This window comes from Ixodes scapularis, unplaced genomic scaffold (assembly GCF_016920785.2).
Source record: "Ixodes scapularis isolate PalLabHiFi unplaced genomic scaffold, ASM1692078v2 PGA_scaffold8__174_contigs__length_109621045, whole genome shotgun sequence".
Classification (NCBI taxonomy): domain Eukaryota; kingdom Metazoa; phylum Arthropoda; class Arachnida; order Ixodida; family Ixodidae; genus Ixodes; species Ixodes scapularis.
Window position 1 is genome coordinate 90,457,023 of NW_024609883.1, and position 15,414 is coordinate 90,472,436.

Here is a 15,414-nt window from a genome sequence, read left to right on the forward strand (position 1 = left end):
GGACGCCGCATTCTCAACTAATGCCGATAATAAAAACGCGACCCGCCGCGAGCCGCTGCTCCTTAGCGGGCGGCCAGCGGGTTGCCGATCGCTAAAGCAACATTGGGCCGTGATGTCAACATAGTCCTCTTTTTTTCCTCCGCTCCGGACGGGAGCACGGCGCAGCCGTCGCGCGCGCTTCTTTGTGCCGCTACCACCGCTACTTCGGCTTGTAATTGCGTGTTTAGCCGTTGCTTTTACCTGTAGCCCGTGTAGCTTCGGTATAGCCTTTTGTTTATTTGCTTGTGAGGTCTCCTAGACTCGTTTTAGCGAGCAACTCGGTGCGCCCAAGACTGCCCAGCTGTTCCTCGAAAGATGCCGAGTACAACTTAAAGCGCTGTGGGCTGCTCAAACAAGCCGCTGCGCAACCCGAAGGTGCTTTTTCACAAGTTTCCAATGGATCGGAAATTGGAAAAGGTGTGAGTGAACGCTGTTCGACGAGTGGACTTTGGAAAGCCTTGGACGTCGACCCCCAGATCGAAGCTCTGCTCCGATCATTTTTCGCCGGAGAGTTACGAACGAAACCTACGGTGTTGGTTGCTTGTGGCTTGTCAGGGAAGGGGTCGAGGCTTAAAAAGGATGCTGTGCCGTCGCTCTTTGCCCATCATACATGTACAGAAAAGGTAAACATGATAAAAGTATCCTGATCAATAAATAAAACAGTCATCGTCAAGTGCAGTGTTGAAGATTGAGCATTCATGCTCCATTGAATGTCTGTTCAATGGGGAATGGTGGGCATGTAGAGTACAACCACTAACTAGCTCCAAACACTGAAGTTTGTAATGAAAACGAAAACAATGTTCTGCTTTGCGTCACTGCTTGTTTACTACGCAATCTCGTGCGTAGTATTCAGGTCCGTAACGACTACTAGCGAACAGCCGGCGCGTGAAGCTCATGCGATATAAACATTCGCCTCCCAATCGTTCCAACCCGTTACGCAGCAGTATTAATTTACATTGCGCTTGTGAAAACCACAACGGACTTTAAAGAAATCGCGAAAGTTCGGATTTGTAAGTTACAACTCTCTAATTTGCCCGAGTTCGGCTGAAGGTAAAAATAATATTTAAAAATGCAAAAAAAAAAACAAAAAAAAACACTTGCCTTAGTCAAAAGTTACGAAGGAAAACTTAAAATCCTATGTATTCTAATAAAAAAAATTGTTGTGGGTGGGGTTGGGAATGCGGAAGGGAAAGAAAGTGTTCTCACCTTGCTAACGTTCTCTGTTTTCCTTTATCACCCAAAAAAACTTTTGCTAGCTTTGAGAAGAAATAAATGCCTGCCCAAAGAACTTTTTTTTTTTTTTTTTTTAGAGCGGCAAGTTTTTTTTTTTTTATTTGTTCAAAGATTCACTACCTGGACGAACTTATGTGGTGAATTAGTGTCGTAGCTTACAAATTCGGCTTTTACGCGCCTGAGGAAAAAATAACGAAAAAACAGACGTCTACAGCTTGACACACGTTTGTTCGGTTGTTGCGGAACGCGCCGGAGAGCCTCAAAGCTTCGTGTCTGGGACTGACCCGCCGCGCGAAAGCGCCAGCACTGTACGTCACTGGCAGCGCGGCGTAGAGCAACGCCGCTCCATCCACGGAGCCCCGATGACAATTTAGGCCTAGCGACGAGTGCGGGAGACCGCACGCACGCCGACAGTTGCCGAGTACGGTACCGAACGAGTTCACTCGTTTTCCAGTCGCTAGCTTTTGAGTATACAAGCAACGAGTACGGCACGGCATAGCGCACGCGCAGCGGCGGCCGCCGAGTACGCCACCGAACGAGTTGACGGGTTTTCCAGTCGCTAGCTTTTGGGTATACGCACTAACTCTTCCTACATATGCTGGATAACTACCACATATACAGAATTAAAACAAAATCAGTTTGCCTTCTATCTTTAGACGACTAGCGCAACAGAGGTAGGTGCCGCTTGGACTGCGTACTCGCTGAACGAGAACGATCTTGGCGTCACGTCCACATAGCGGCTGATTTCCAGTGTTGCCGGAACCTCGAGCGGCTAGTTTCGGTTTTGTCGGCCGCGCCCCAAACAAAACTTTGAGACGTCGATATCTTTAAAACTACGCACGATAACGAGAAAAAAATTACACTTTGCAACTCAGGGGCGCTAACTGCACTAAAAACAGCCATAATCCCAAAATCGAAAGTATGGACCGGAGTTGCCCTTTAAAGAGCCGCCAAGCCGAACATCTGAGTGTCTATGTCAAGTGGCGCACTAACTTTCCATGAGTCAGCAGCCGTCAGTGTGCGCGAGCACACGCAACGAAATCGGCGTCATCCATATCCCCAATTCACGCTAATAAGCTTGAATGGGGATATGATGGCGTCAATTCCGTTGCGTGCGCTCGCACCGGCGGCTGCTGACTCATGAAAAAAGAGTGCGCCACTTATTATTAAAAAAAACAAAAAAAACACGTCAAATGTTTGGTCAAGAATCCTTTAAGCGTATTCAAAATTATCAGTTTGTGCTTGATTATCGTTTTAGATTGTGCGCGCCTTTGGTTGTACGATTGCATTTGTTTTGTGAAAAATTCTTAAATCTTTTTGGTATTACCTCACTGTGTATCCATATTATAAACACATCTCAATAATTTTGTTTAGTATATTGAAGCGTGAAATCCTTTAATGCTACGTTTTGGACAGTTTAACGTTGATATATATACTCTCGCGTTTACGCTCATACTATAGTCACTGACAATTCAAGACACGCGGGTCGCGGCCCATTATCGCGCTTCTTGCTTTGTGATTCGTTATCCGACGTCCTTATCGGTTGATTGCGCAATCTCGTCGGATCCGGAGCGACAATAAAATGTTCGCAATTCGTTATGCCCTGCTTCCTCGAGCTTTCAGCGGTTACACGGGGAATGTGCAACCCTTCCTCAAAGTGTGTGTTTGTTTGTGTGTCTTCTGTGTGCGTGTGTGTGTGTGTGTGTGTGTGGCGGCTACACGGAAATGTGCAGCCCTTCTTCCAAGTGTGTGTTTGTGTGTGTGTGTGTGCGCGTGTGTGTACGTGTGTGCCTGTGTGTATATTTATATACATTTTTATAGAGTTTTTTTTTTTTTTTTCAGTTGATAGTAATTTAGGCCTAGTCAAGCAGGAATGCTTCTCTCCCGACTGCTTCACCCCCCGGTATGGCCTGTGAGAGTACGAATAAGCTTCAAAACTTCGGACTTCAATATGTGACGAATGTAGCGACTAAATTGCTCCCAAAAAAGGGAATTTTACGACATCCATCAGAACCGCCCCAATACGCACCCAGTTCGCGAGTACATTTTCCCCATTTCTAGCTTTTCTTCGACCACTCGGTCGCAATTTCGAGCTCGAACTTATACAGGAGAAAACCATTTCAAGTAATCGTCACCCTAATAGTGTTAGAAGGCATTCCCCATATGGATATCAATATCAGGAAACATTCCCCCCCCCCCCCCCCCCCCTTCGAGTAAAAGCGTAGAAATGAATTTAACTAGATTTCACCATGAAAATGTGCAACGAAATATACGCAGAGTTGGCATTGAGAAAGAGTGAAGGAACCGTTTGAGATCTATTACAAAACGTAGTAATTCCGGCAGTACCTTTCTTTTTCACTCAGAAGTCTTGCATTCGAGTCTGGTCAAGCGATGCACACGAGAATGTCTCAATGAGATCTAATAAAACAATATAACAATTCAAAACGGGTTGTTTTGTATTGTCTGGCGTAAGGCGGCATGACATCTCTTCTGAACCGTCGCCTAGACTAAGAAAGAGGGAATTTTAGGTTGTTTTAGATAAAATCTTATCTTCATTGTTGATATTGACACTGTAATCTCATTTGGTTAGGCACTTGGGCGTCAGTTCTTCAAAGCTTAAGGTTGTCCAAAACTGAAGCGACACTCCATGGCCAATTTCAGCATAACTTCACAAAGAAAAAGCCTTGCAGCCCACGTGAGATAGTGAGAGCTTCGGAGAAAATCATGTGACAGCTTTCCACAAATAATGTTTACATGGACTGCACCAGTGCTTCGTTCCTGCGCTCTAATTGAGTTTCTGGTACCGTGCATTAACCGTTTGTCCTGTTACGGTAAATCAAGCTGGTGGTTTAATCAAACAGTGGCTTGGACAAGCACATCTTTAGCTGTTAAAGGCTACGATTTTAGGCTTACTAATTGAAAAAAGACGACTTTGAGAATAACAAATATTTAAGGGAATCCTTCCCAAGTGACAAGTCTGTCAGGCACCTGCACTCAAACAGTGTCGGGCGCAGATACCCACGGTGTCCTCACAAAGTTCGCTTCAAAGTGTGGAAACGCATATTGAGAGGCAAAGGTCGAGGTGTTCTTTCTTCGCTTGAATTGAATATTTGGTGATGACGCACCTACATAAAGACAAAGAACGCCGTGACACAGCGCTTTTCATTGTGCGTAAGTGATTTCAATCGTCTCGTAGCGTTTGCTGATTTTTGAAGGACGGGCGACCCAAAAGTAAGCTAACGGCACAAAGTTGTCAAAGAACAAAATTTCAAAAGGGCGGTAAAGATCAACAGTGCTTTGGTGGCTAAAACGGAAAAAAATAGGGTCGTAAAATGCAATTGTGCATGACGAACAAATTTTCGAAGTGGCTATTGTCTTCATCAATTCTTGTTTTGCTGCTTCTTAGGCTTGGGACCCTGCTTTTGTTCTTCCTGATGTCCTACAAGCCCGACAAATCGCATCATCTTTCGCTAAAAGACCCTCGGTTCATTGCTTATTTTGATAAGACGTTGAATTGTTCGGTCGGGGGAAAATTGGCAGCCTGATAATGAAAATATATTCTGAGCCTACAAACTGCACTTCCTCCAAAATCTGGGACGTGTTCAAAGTTCGAAAGGGTACGTTAACCTCCGAGGCAGCCAAACGACAGAAACTGTTACAAGCAGGTACTATCCGCATCCTTAGCTATACGTGAAAAAGTCAAGTAGCATCTAAATTATATATTCACAAAACTGGTTAATGTTTCATGTTTTAGCAACAAGGAGAACAAGTGTCTTAACGCATCGCAGCTGGGAACGCGTAAAATGAAAGCTCGGCTGCAGGACCCAGGGATCCTGGGTTAACTTCCCGCACCTACTCGCTTTGGTTTGGATAAGCATCGCACCGGCGGGCGGTCGTGCATCACTACTGTGTGATGCACGTTAAAGATTTCAGGCTAGCAGTGGCATTCCGCTGGCTAAATTTCTCATGTACAGCTAAGACACCGGACGCCCAGTGTGGCCAACGACTGCCCGCCGTCTAAACGTACGCGCAACACAACGTTCCTTCTTCCAGTAAGCGTCTGCGTGTGCGTATACCCTTCCTTTTCACCTTGCTTCCCGCTGTCGCCATTTTCGTTTGGCACTGTCCCGCAGGACCAACATTGTCTGCGCATATACCCTTGCGCGTATTTTGCCTTTTTTGACGATTACTTTTGAGTATCGGTAGCATTCGACATGAAACGGAATGAAAATAAATGCGAGCACAAGTTCATCTGCTTCTTGCACAGGAGTTTCGATGATGTCAGAACGCCAAACTCTCATTGGCTGATTGAAAAAAAAAAAAAAATAGTGGGTGAACCTCAATGCATCTGGCTAACCTTTCGACCAAAATCAATCAAAGCTCGGCGTCGTTCTGAGTTCACCGCAACTCCTGTGCAAAAAGCAGACAAATTGCTCGCCTCTCACGAGGGAACGTGATCACTGAGTTGTGATGGGAGGAGACAATGTCACTCATTCGTAGTCCGCAGACGAACCCCTAAACGGCGCTCGTTACTCAGTTTAATCATATATATATATATATATATTACATACAACGGGCATGGTGGCGGGGGGCCGAAGGCATCCGTCCATCCATCCATTCATCCATCCATCCAGGTCTTCTACTTTGGAGTGTTTATTCTGAGCTCTTACAACTCAAAGCGAAAACATTATGAAATCTTTAATATAAATTTTCGTTGTTCTTCTGTGTAGGGACACCGACACCTCTTCGGCTGACTGTGAACGTCCTCGAGGGCGAGCCCACGTCACTTCCGTGTCCGCTTGACCTCGAGCGGCAGCCAGTGGCGGCGATCTGGTACCGCGGAAGAGAGCAGGTCTACGCTCTTGTGGAACAACGAACTCCAGGCTCACCCACGTCTGCCCTGGTAGACGGGACACATTCCAAGAAACCCTCGTGGCAAGGAAGGGCCTTCTTCTCGCTGCTCAGCGATCCGCCATCTTTACGCCTCAACCACCTGGAACGAACGGACAGTGGGGACTACGTCTGCAACGTGACGTATCCCAACGTCACGTCCGGTGCCCAGGTTTCTTCTGCTCTGCGACTCTTCGTGGCCGGTGAGCAGAACCTACCCTTGCTGAGATCTCTTCATTGCAGCTCGTCGAGGGTCATCCCAGAGACGTGTTTAAGGAAACAAATAAGGGAGTTTAGTAGTTGGTTCCGCTAGCTCCGATTACGATAAATCATAAAAACACGATGAATACACAAAGGTATTGCCGAGGTATTCGGAATTATAAGCGAAGTTATCGAAACAATCTACTAGAGCTCTCTATTAGCATAAAGTTCGGCCTCTTTCATAGTGGGGCATTCTGGAAGCCTGTGGTGAATATCACCTAATATTTATCTAAAACAAAGCTTTTTCTGGGATTGAACAAACTAGGTCTCAATGGGAAACTTCGGCTTATAGTGCTGCATGATGAACTTATAGTGCTGCTTGATTGGCCCTACCCGATCGTAGCATCGGCTGCAGTGGAACGTAGAGTGAAATAGCCGACCGGAAACCGGTTAGCACTGGTGGCTATATAATCGCTGTGGGATCGAGGTATCCAGCCACTGCGGCGCATCTTATCTGGGAAATTAGCGCGTCTACACGAGTGTGACGGCCCTTTATATATAACATCCCCGCTAGACACCAACCCCCCCCCCCCCCCCATCCCCCATCTCCCCCAAAAGACTTTGTCAGAATAGACAAGGCCAGGGTGTAAAGGCTCGTTCACACACTAGCTAAGGTGCCTTGGAACCTTCTGATATGGGGAACGATAAAAAAAACGGACACCTGTTTTTTGTCGTTCCCCATCTCAGGGTCTACAAGATGCCAATTCATTACCAGCTCGCCTGCACTCTACCACTGCTTACAATCCTTTCTTTCTGGGCTGGAAAAACTTTTGTCAGCGTTAAAAACGAGCAGAACGTAAGGGCCGGCGCAAGTGAGCTGGCGTATATCAAACATTTTAGTGAAAAACCCGAGACTGAGGTATTGACAGACGACTACAAGGAAGAGCTGTGTTTGAGACATTCTCCTTCTCTTCCTTTTCGTCGTCTGTCAATACCTGAGTCTCGGGTTTTTCCCTAAAATGTTTAAAAACGACTACATGGCCAGAAATTTGTGACAAGCTGTTCTAGTTCACTTATTTACCGACACGTGGCGTATTCACCTTTAACTTTTACGTCGTGTGCAAATTCCCGCCAAACCGAAATGCGTTCCGCGTGCAATGAATAAAATTGTGAAAAATAGAAAATAGAGCTACGTTATCAGAGCTTCTCAAACAGTACTACAGAAAGGGGGAAGATCAATTGATGGACAGCACAAAGAACACGCAGAGAGCGTGCTGACGCGGCAGTAAAACCCGCGCCAGTGTTGGTGGTTAATTCGACGAGACGGGTTGTTTGTGTGTGTCAGTGTGTGCGTGCGTCCGTGCGTGCGCGTGTGCGTGTGAACGCGCGCGTGTGTGTGTGTGCGTGTGGTGGGGGAGAGTGTAAAAGCAGCCTGTGAGTGCATTTTGAGGCAAACAAACGCAAGACGGGCGCAAAGAGCGGACGAGCACGCCGTATCAGCGCCTCCCGGTTGCAAGAAGTCGATAACACTATCATTCCGCGTTTTCATATCTAGCGATATGGAAGCAAAAAAGTCAGATCTGCGGAAGAATTCCGAACAAGTATTCGAAAAACTACCCGACAATACATATGCGATATTTTTGGAAAGTTGTTTGCAGATTGGCGAGTGTTTCGAGTAAACTACAACAAAAAGGATCCATATTTTGTGTTGCCTAAATTAGGCTTCCATGAACTCCACAACCATCGTATCGCTACACTGCCTCCGCTGAAGTCATCAGGAGCGAAATATTCTCTTTGGTATGACCACTCGCTGTGCTGATGTCTGGCTTCCTTTTTTCTTGGGATTTTTCTTGAAATTGGTAAAACTGAAAAACTCCGAACTGAAATTTTTGAATTAAATGAAACCCCAGGTTAACTGGACAAATTGCTTTATTTCTGTTGACCCCGAAAACAAACCGCCCTTTTCCGCGAGGCTGCTTCCTTCTGCTGCAATTATTGTTTCTACATGGGCCACTTAGTGATAACTGGCGAGAATAGCATCGTGTGTTGCAAAAACGCGATGGATGTGCAATAGCTTTTACGACGTAAGCCCTGATAAACCCTCATTTCTGGTCGACACCAGAAATAGATACCGAAAACAGAGAACTTTGAAAAAATGAACACCCAAAGACACCCTTAAATTTAAAAAAAGAATACACAAAAATACGGAACCCTACCTATAAGTTATAACGAAATCTAGAAGCTGCACCAACATATACGAAATCCAGCTTATAATTAGGATTCTGCGTTTTCGGAGTTTATTTCTGCTTAAAATCGCGGAGTGTTGTTTAGTGCTTATTTTTTACCATAAATTCGGAGTTCTTTGGAGCTTTCTTTCATCGTACAGAGTTTTTCGGCTTTTTCGGTGAAGTGAACGAAAGGTTGAAAACAGCAGTTTGTGAATTTTAGTAAAAGTATCCTTTTCAATGAGAAACGTGTTCGACGATTCCCCTTTTTTAAAATAGAAGCTAAACGGAAGTTCTTTGTGATCATATAAACGAAAGTTGATACTGCGAGGGCCTGAAAAAGGCCTGCAGTTTTTCAAATAAATAAATAAATATTAGATATAGAGAAGTAGAGCAAAACTTGTTCGAAGATCCCTGGAAAATATTAAGACCAGTAGGATTCATAGCAGTTGGCGGTCCTGAAAAATCTGAGTTTTTTGGGTAAATATGAATATTAAAATATTTTACCGGAAGTATTTTTTCGATTTTATCGAATTTGTCCGAAAACACAGAAGCATACTTATAGTACTCACGTCCGCCCCAGAAACCGGAATACGCCTGATATATTTAGAAGCCTTTTTTAAGTAAATGGAGGAAGGATCTCCACGGTGACAATAAAAATAAAAAGCCGGTTTAATTATGCGAACTGTGTTAAAATAGAAGGAAATAATGAATTATTTATTTTGGAGGTATTGTTGAACTGTACCCGACCGTCATCTCGATCCTTTCAGTGCGAGCGCTCTCTCCTTCCTCTTTCTTAGTTTCTTCCGTGTCTATTTAGTCTCCGGAAGCTTGCACCTTCTTTTTCTTAGTCTACAATACTTAATGATATCACCAAACGTACAGAATTACGCATTCAGAACCCGTCTAAAACTGTACCGCGCTATTCATATAGTCTCATTCTCGATTTATTAGCGTGTCAGATCTTAGGCAATGTAAGTTCATTCATCCTCTCCAGACTCGTCGACTGATCTCGCTCTTTTGCTTACTTCATCGGTTCCTTCAAAACTTCGGTCAGTCCAATTCACCTCTTTTGGAACCACTGCCGAGCGGGACAATGCCAGCTCCAACGGCAAGGCTAAGTCCGTCCTGATATTTTTTATAGCGTTGCTCCCCCCCCCCCCTCTCTCTGTCTGTCTCTCTCTCTCTCTCTCTCTGCCTCTCTTTCTTTCTATTTTTTTAAGAACCACCGGATTCTTTTCATAAAAAGCAGCGAAAGCTTTCAGCGAATATTTCGTTCAGCATCCATCCTTTTAAAACCTCAGCACTTCCTCGTGCCATCCAGAACTCAAACGATCTTTCCGACAATAATGGACACCATATCAGATCGCAAAAAGTTGCGCGGTGCACTGGTTAACAGTTTCTTTCCACCAGGCTGGCACTCAACAAACTGAGTTTTTTCTTCTGTTGTTGAGCTATTGTAACCCTTACATTGTGTTCTTGCTCCCAAGGGCTTACTTATCAAAGCACGTTTATTCCGATTATCACAAAACGTTCGTCTGCCGTCGAAGGAATATTCTAAACTGTATCTTTGTTTTTTGTGTGTCACTATTGGGCTTATTCACATGTCATCACTTTTTACATTAGTGCTACATACCTCTTCCGCGGCAGACGTTTTCAGCGCTCAAGAATAAATAAAGTTGTGGCTACGCTTTCCGTGAGAAAGTCAGAAAATGCATGAAATACATTTGTTTATTGTTCATTTTTGTTTATTTATTACCTACAGTTCGCCCTTGGGGCATTATTATTTTTGTTTATTTATTACCTACAGTTCGCCTTGGGGTAATAATATTTAAATGGCGGGGAGAAGTTCGCACAAATATGTGGCCGAGGACTCGAGATTGCCTTTTCGAGTAACCAGACACTTCGTTGTTTTGACGTTCGCTCGCTATGTAATACCTCACCTCTCTCTCGGATTCAGTCATTATATAATGCCTTTGCTCCTCCCTATCTTAACATCTCAGCACCAATTTCAATGTACCGTCACCATTTGAACGATTTTGTACTTGTGTCTTAGCATGATCATTTTGTTAAATGTTTTACAGCGACGCTGTATATGGCTAGGTTCTGAAATTTTTTGCGTGCGCGGACAGAGCGTGTAGATCGAGAATTTCTCCCCATACGAATATACAGACCCATTGTTGGCAGCGCGGTCGCTCGTGCTCGTGCTGCGCTGTCGTCTTCTAATATTCACCAGTAGTCATCGCCCTAGCCACGTTATCACCAGTTGCACTTTGAACTTGCTATGTGCAAGACGCGCGTAGTTCACTCTGAAGAAGAAGGTGCCCTCAAAGAGCGACAACGAGAGTAAAAGCGCGAATGGGCGCGAAAGCGACGAGAAGCCGCCGAACGCGCAGCGGCCGACGGGTCGGGAAATCGAGTAGCTGCTCTCTGACCGACGAAGAACAACAGCGTGCACGTCTAGAGCGTCGGCGGCAGCAGAAGCGTGAGTGTGATTGTCTGTATCTGTAATTGTCGATACAGTGACCGTCGCCTTATTTAAATATAGGTAATATTCCAGCAATGTTACGTTCGTCGGGTACTATGCCTGCGCAGGAGTTTTACTGCAGGGGCTCCGTGAAAATGCATTTTCATCTTAAAAGTTTAAAATAGAATTGTATAGACAATCAAGAGATCCAGAGGACTTGGTACCTGTTGTAGGCGTTGCGGTGAAACTGATGGCGCAAATAAAATTGTTATATTTTAGGAAGTCGCAAGAAGGGAAGAGAAGGGGTGGTATTGCGAGAACATCGTCCTCTCCACATGCTTTCAACGTTTGTCATTAAGCTCCCCTTATAACTTATAGCTTGACTAAATATAGGAGCTATGGTTTCACACTGCGAAGCTTTTATAATGTAACCGGTGCCTAGTTTCATTTTATTTCAAGCAAACGCTTTCGTCAAGCAGAGAATCTAGATTATACATTCCACTAGATGCGACTTACTAGTTTTTCAACTGTATGGGTGCGTAAAACATAGAGCTCGATATTCAATTATAGGCAGCTGTTTTGCATTACGTATCTCTCACACCAAGTTTGGGCAAGGTTCCTACACAAAGTGAAATTATAAAATTCCAGGTTACATTTCCACCTTATTTGCCCCCGTCTGACAATTGCATTCTGAAATGCTTATCGACAACGAAAACTACGGTAACTTTATACGCCCAGTTTTTTTTTCCTGTTCCTCGCTGTAATGTTTTCATGAGTAAGCTCAATGCTTGGCCCCAACCATTTTAATGTGGGCGTCTCTAGATCACGTGAGGCGAATTTTGGTTTGTGACGAGCCGCATGCAGCTTGCGAGCCGCAGCATCATGACTTCTGCTCTACAGGCATCGAGGCGGAAGGATAAAAAATCAATACGAAAGAGTGCCAAACAGTATTTATTATGCTTCATAGAAACACCGTAAAATCACATTTGCGTACAAAATAAATAAATGGTTACATTCAATTAGGGGTATTATATTGACACAATAGACCGATTTCACTAAGCGTTCGGCGCATGCGTGACGCCGCCATAACTTTAGTTCACAGAAGGCAGACGGCCGTGCGTGCGAGTGCACGTGCCGTCTCGTGCTTCCCTCGCGCAAAGCTCCAGCGGGGTTGTCGCACGTGCAGAAAGACTAAAGTTCCCTCGATGCATTGCGGCAGCGGTGGCGTAGTCAAACTGGCTGGTGAGATCGGTCTATTACTAGCGATTGAAAAAAAGGGGATACAGGGTTCGATATACCTCACGTACCCAGGCTCACAACCAAAATGCTTTCAACACACCCGAGTCATCAGTTAGCCTAAGTGTTCTATGCTTCCTTGCACCCCAAATGAACAGCAGTGGACGCTGCGGACCATCTCAGCCCATCCAGAATTAAGTGATTATCAAGTGAGCTTCTGGTGGGGACACTGAGGTTAAAGCTACGGTGTAGTCTCAGCGCTGGAATGGCTGGATGGTTCCTAGCGTCCGATCCGTTAATTTTACGGTGAAAGGGAGCATAGTACCCAATGAGTACATCATACGAGGACAGAAGAAAACAACAAAGCAGTAGAGTGAACAAAGCTTACGCAATATTTTTGATCAAGGCTAAAAGCTCGAACCGTACGAGAAGCTCTCTGACGTACTGCAGAACAAGGAAAAATAGCAGTATCACAAAAAAGTTCCATGCTGCGAAGCTTATGAAGACGCGTGCATGTATACATTAACGCATTCAGGTATAGCGTTCAGGTGTGTTCTACTACAATAGAAAAAAAAAAAAAAACAGACTGCTCTGTCTGCTGCGAAGGAACACAGGCTCGAATTTTTTGTCGTTACGTGCTATTAAAGTTTGTACAACCCACTGACGCAACAGAAACATGTAGATTGCGACAAGTGAAGTCAAAATAAAATTTAGCTCTTTTTTTATAAATTCATAAAAAAAAAAGCCAGTCACCCACGTTTCAAATCTAGCTTGTCGCGTCATATATATACACACTGTAATCTACAATATCACGCACCAATTTCAGTGCTACGCACAGTCCCAGCATCGTGAAAAGGCCGTCCGTGTGTTAAAAATAAGAAAAGGATGATACACTCTTACTGATCAACACTTGCATTACACGTCACGAAACGAGTGATGAACTAGAAACAAAGATACCTACGAGAACTTATGACCGCTCGTAGAAATCACAAGACTATGAACGCAAGATAAAAATAGCAAACACAATTAAGATCTCTGCAACAAGCGAGTTCCTACGCTACAAGAGGATTGCCCGGCTTTGTTTTCTGAACGTAGGAATAATAGTCGCGTAGGTTATTTTGGCAACAGACTACTCATTCCAGTCACAAAACCGCATCACAGATAGCGGTTGATCAGCGCTCAGAGTCCCTGAGCATTTGTTTTAATTTCTGGAAGTCCCTGGTTGATGTATTTATACCACGATGTGCCAACTCTGTTCTAATTTCACCGGGGCGCATCGCATCTAGATTCAAAGTCCCACTAGGATTGTCATTTCGCGGAACAACGCTCCTACGTGGTCTTTTCTTTCGACTTTCTTGAATACCGCCCAGAGACCAGTACTCGCGAGATCTTTTTGTGTAGTTTCTTACTGGCGGCCTTTGAGTCTGCAATTCTCCCCGCTTCACTATTTTTAAGACGTCCCATGCGGCGTCCCACTTGTTAGTTTTAGTGTGGTGCAGTTTTTTCAGCGTGTCGTTCTTCTTCTCAAGCCCCTGACTGGAATAATGGCCCAGGCAGTGCAGTTGTACATGCTTTTGCGCCGAGTGCGCACAAAATATGTGAATGTAGGGAGTCACACGGTCTCGACCATATCCTTTGCGGTTTGCGATTGGCCCAGCCGCACGAAAACGTCGAGAAAAAGTTTTGTTCGCGCCGAGACGTCAGAGCCCGATGTATCATTCTTGTAAACATTAAGTACTTCTCTTAAGATGTTCCAGAGCAAAACAACATCTTCGGCTGTGTCGTGATGAAGGACATCTCGAAGACGACCAGGCAGCTTTTCTAGCAGTACGTCAACGTCAGTTCCTGTCAGCGAACTGAAGCTCCTCCCCTGATGTTTCGAATCATTTGAAGAAAAAAGATGGATGCTGACGCCACAATCGTGGATAATCGCAATAAGCTTAGCCACATGGTCCTCTTTCGCTGATGTGTTGCATACTTTTATTGAAGAATCTTTGTCTTGCATTTCAAGAATGAGGTTCTCAACAAGCCTATCAACTATTCTCATTCCCATGTGCATGATGTCAGGTACCACACGGGAGGGTTCTATCATGAGCAGCGGCGGATAACGATAGAGTTTGTCATAGTGTCGCAGTCTTTTTTCATTCCATCTAGGGTACGAGTCATTGCAGATGAATTAAAAAAGCCTGATGGGATGCTGGGATTTGAGCGTTCTTCCTTACTGGCCTTGCAGATTGGACACGGATGGGATGAAGCCGCCGACTGCATGCCTTGGAGAAGCAAAATAAACTTCAGATCCGCACCGAAGCAGAGATCCACGGACACGAATTTGTCGTCTACAAGAATACCTCTCTGCGCGGACACATCATTGACTTCTTTGATAATTTCTCCAAATCCTTCTCGAAGGGCGAAGTAGTTTTCTTTTGTCTGAATAATACCAAGAAGGCAGTGATTCTTTGGGCTGTGCCTGTCATCGCCATCTGGTGTTGAAAAGCTCAGCGTGGTCCACGTGCCCTTTCTTGTCACGTTGCATCCGTCCCCTTCGATTTTAACGATAACCGAAGGATTAGACGCAGTAAAGTTGACATTTGGGCTAGTTGGTAAATACCTTAATATGAAGGATTAGATCTACAGAATTCTTCTAAGTTGGCATGGGACTTCTCGGCAGCGGACTTAATGTACCGACAAAGCTCCCGCTTGAAGGACACTTGGGCCCCAGGTGCAGTTCCAGGTGTCCGGGAAAGTTGAAACTCTTCGTCCAGATAGTCTCTGCACTCGGAGATTGTTTTAATGTAGGAAGACTAGGAAGAACTCGTTTCAGTTCATTCCACGCAGTGTTGCTTACTGTGTGTTCATCTAGAACATACACTAAATCCTCAATACGCTTTTTCTCTGCGTTGGTCATCTCGAAGAACGAGGAATGTGGTAGACTTCTACGCACATTTTTTGTAACGCTGTCGTCCTCGTAATTCAGTTCATGCAACTGTTCATGGTTGTCTTGAACAAGCACAGAGCTCAGGTGTGCTCCGTACTGTAAAATTAAGGCTTCTGACTGGTCGTAAAGCTGTGACGAAAGTTTGGAAAGAAGCCGGTAGTCATTCCTACGGCTGCCTTGGCCAATAA

At 44.8% G+C, this 15,414-nt stretch overlaps 1 pseudogene; it reads right to left on the minus strand.

Annotated features, from left to right (window-relative positions):
• Positions 1 to 13,463: 13,463 nt before the first annotated feature.
• On the minus strand, positions 13,464 to 14,350 carry LOC115316929 (annotated as a pseudogene).
• Between the last annotated feature and the right edge of the window lie 1,064 nt (positions 14,351 to 15,414).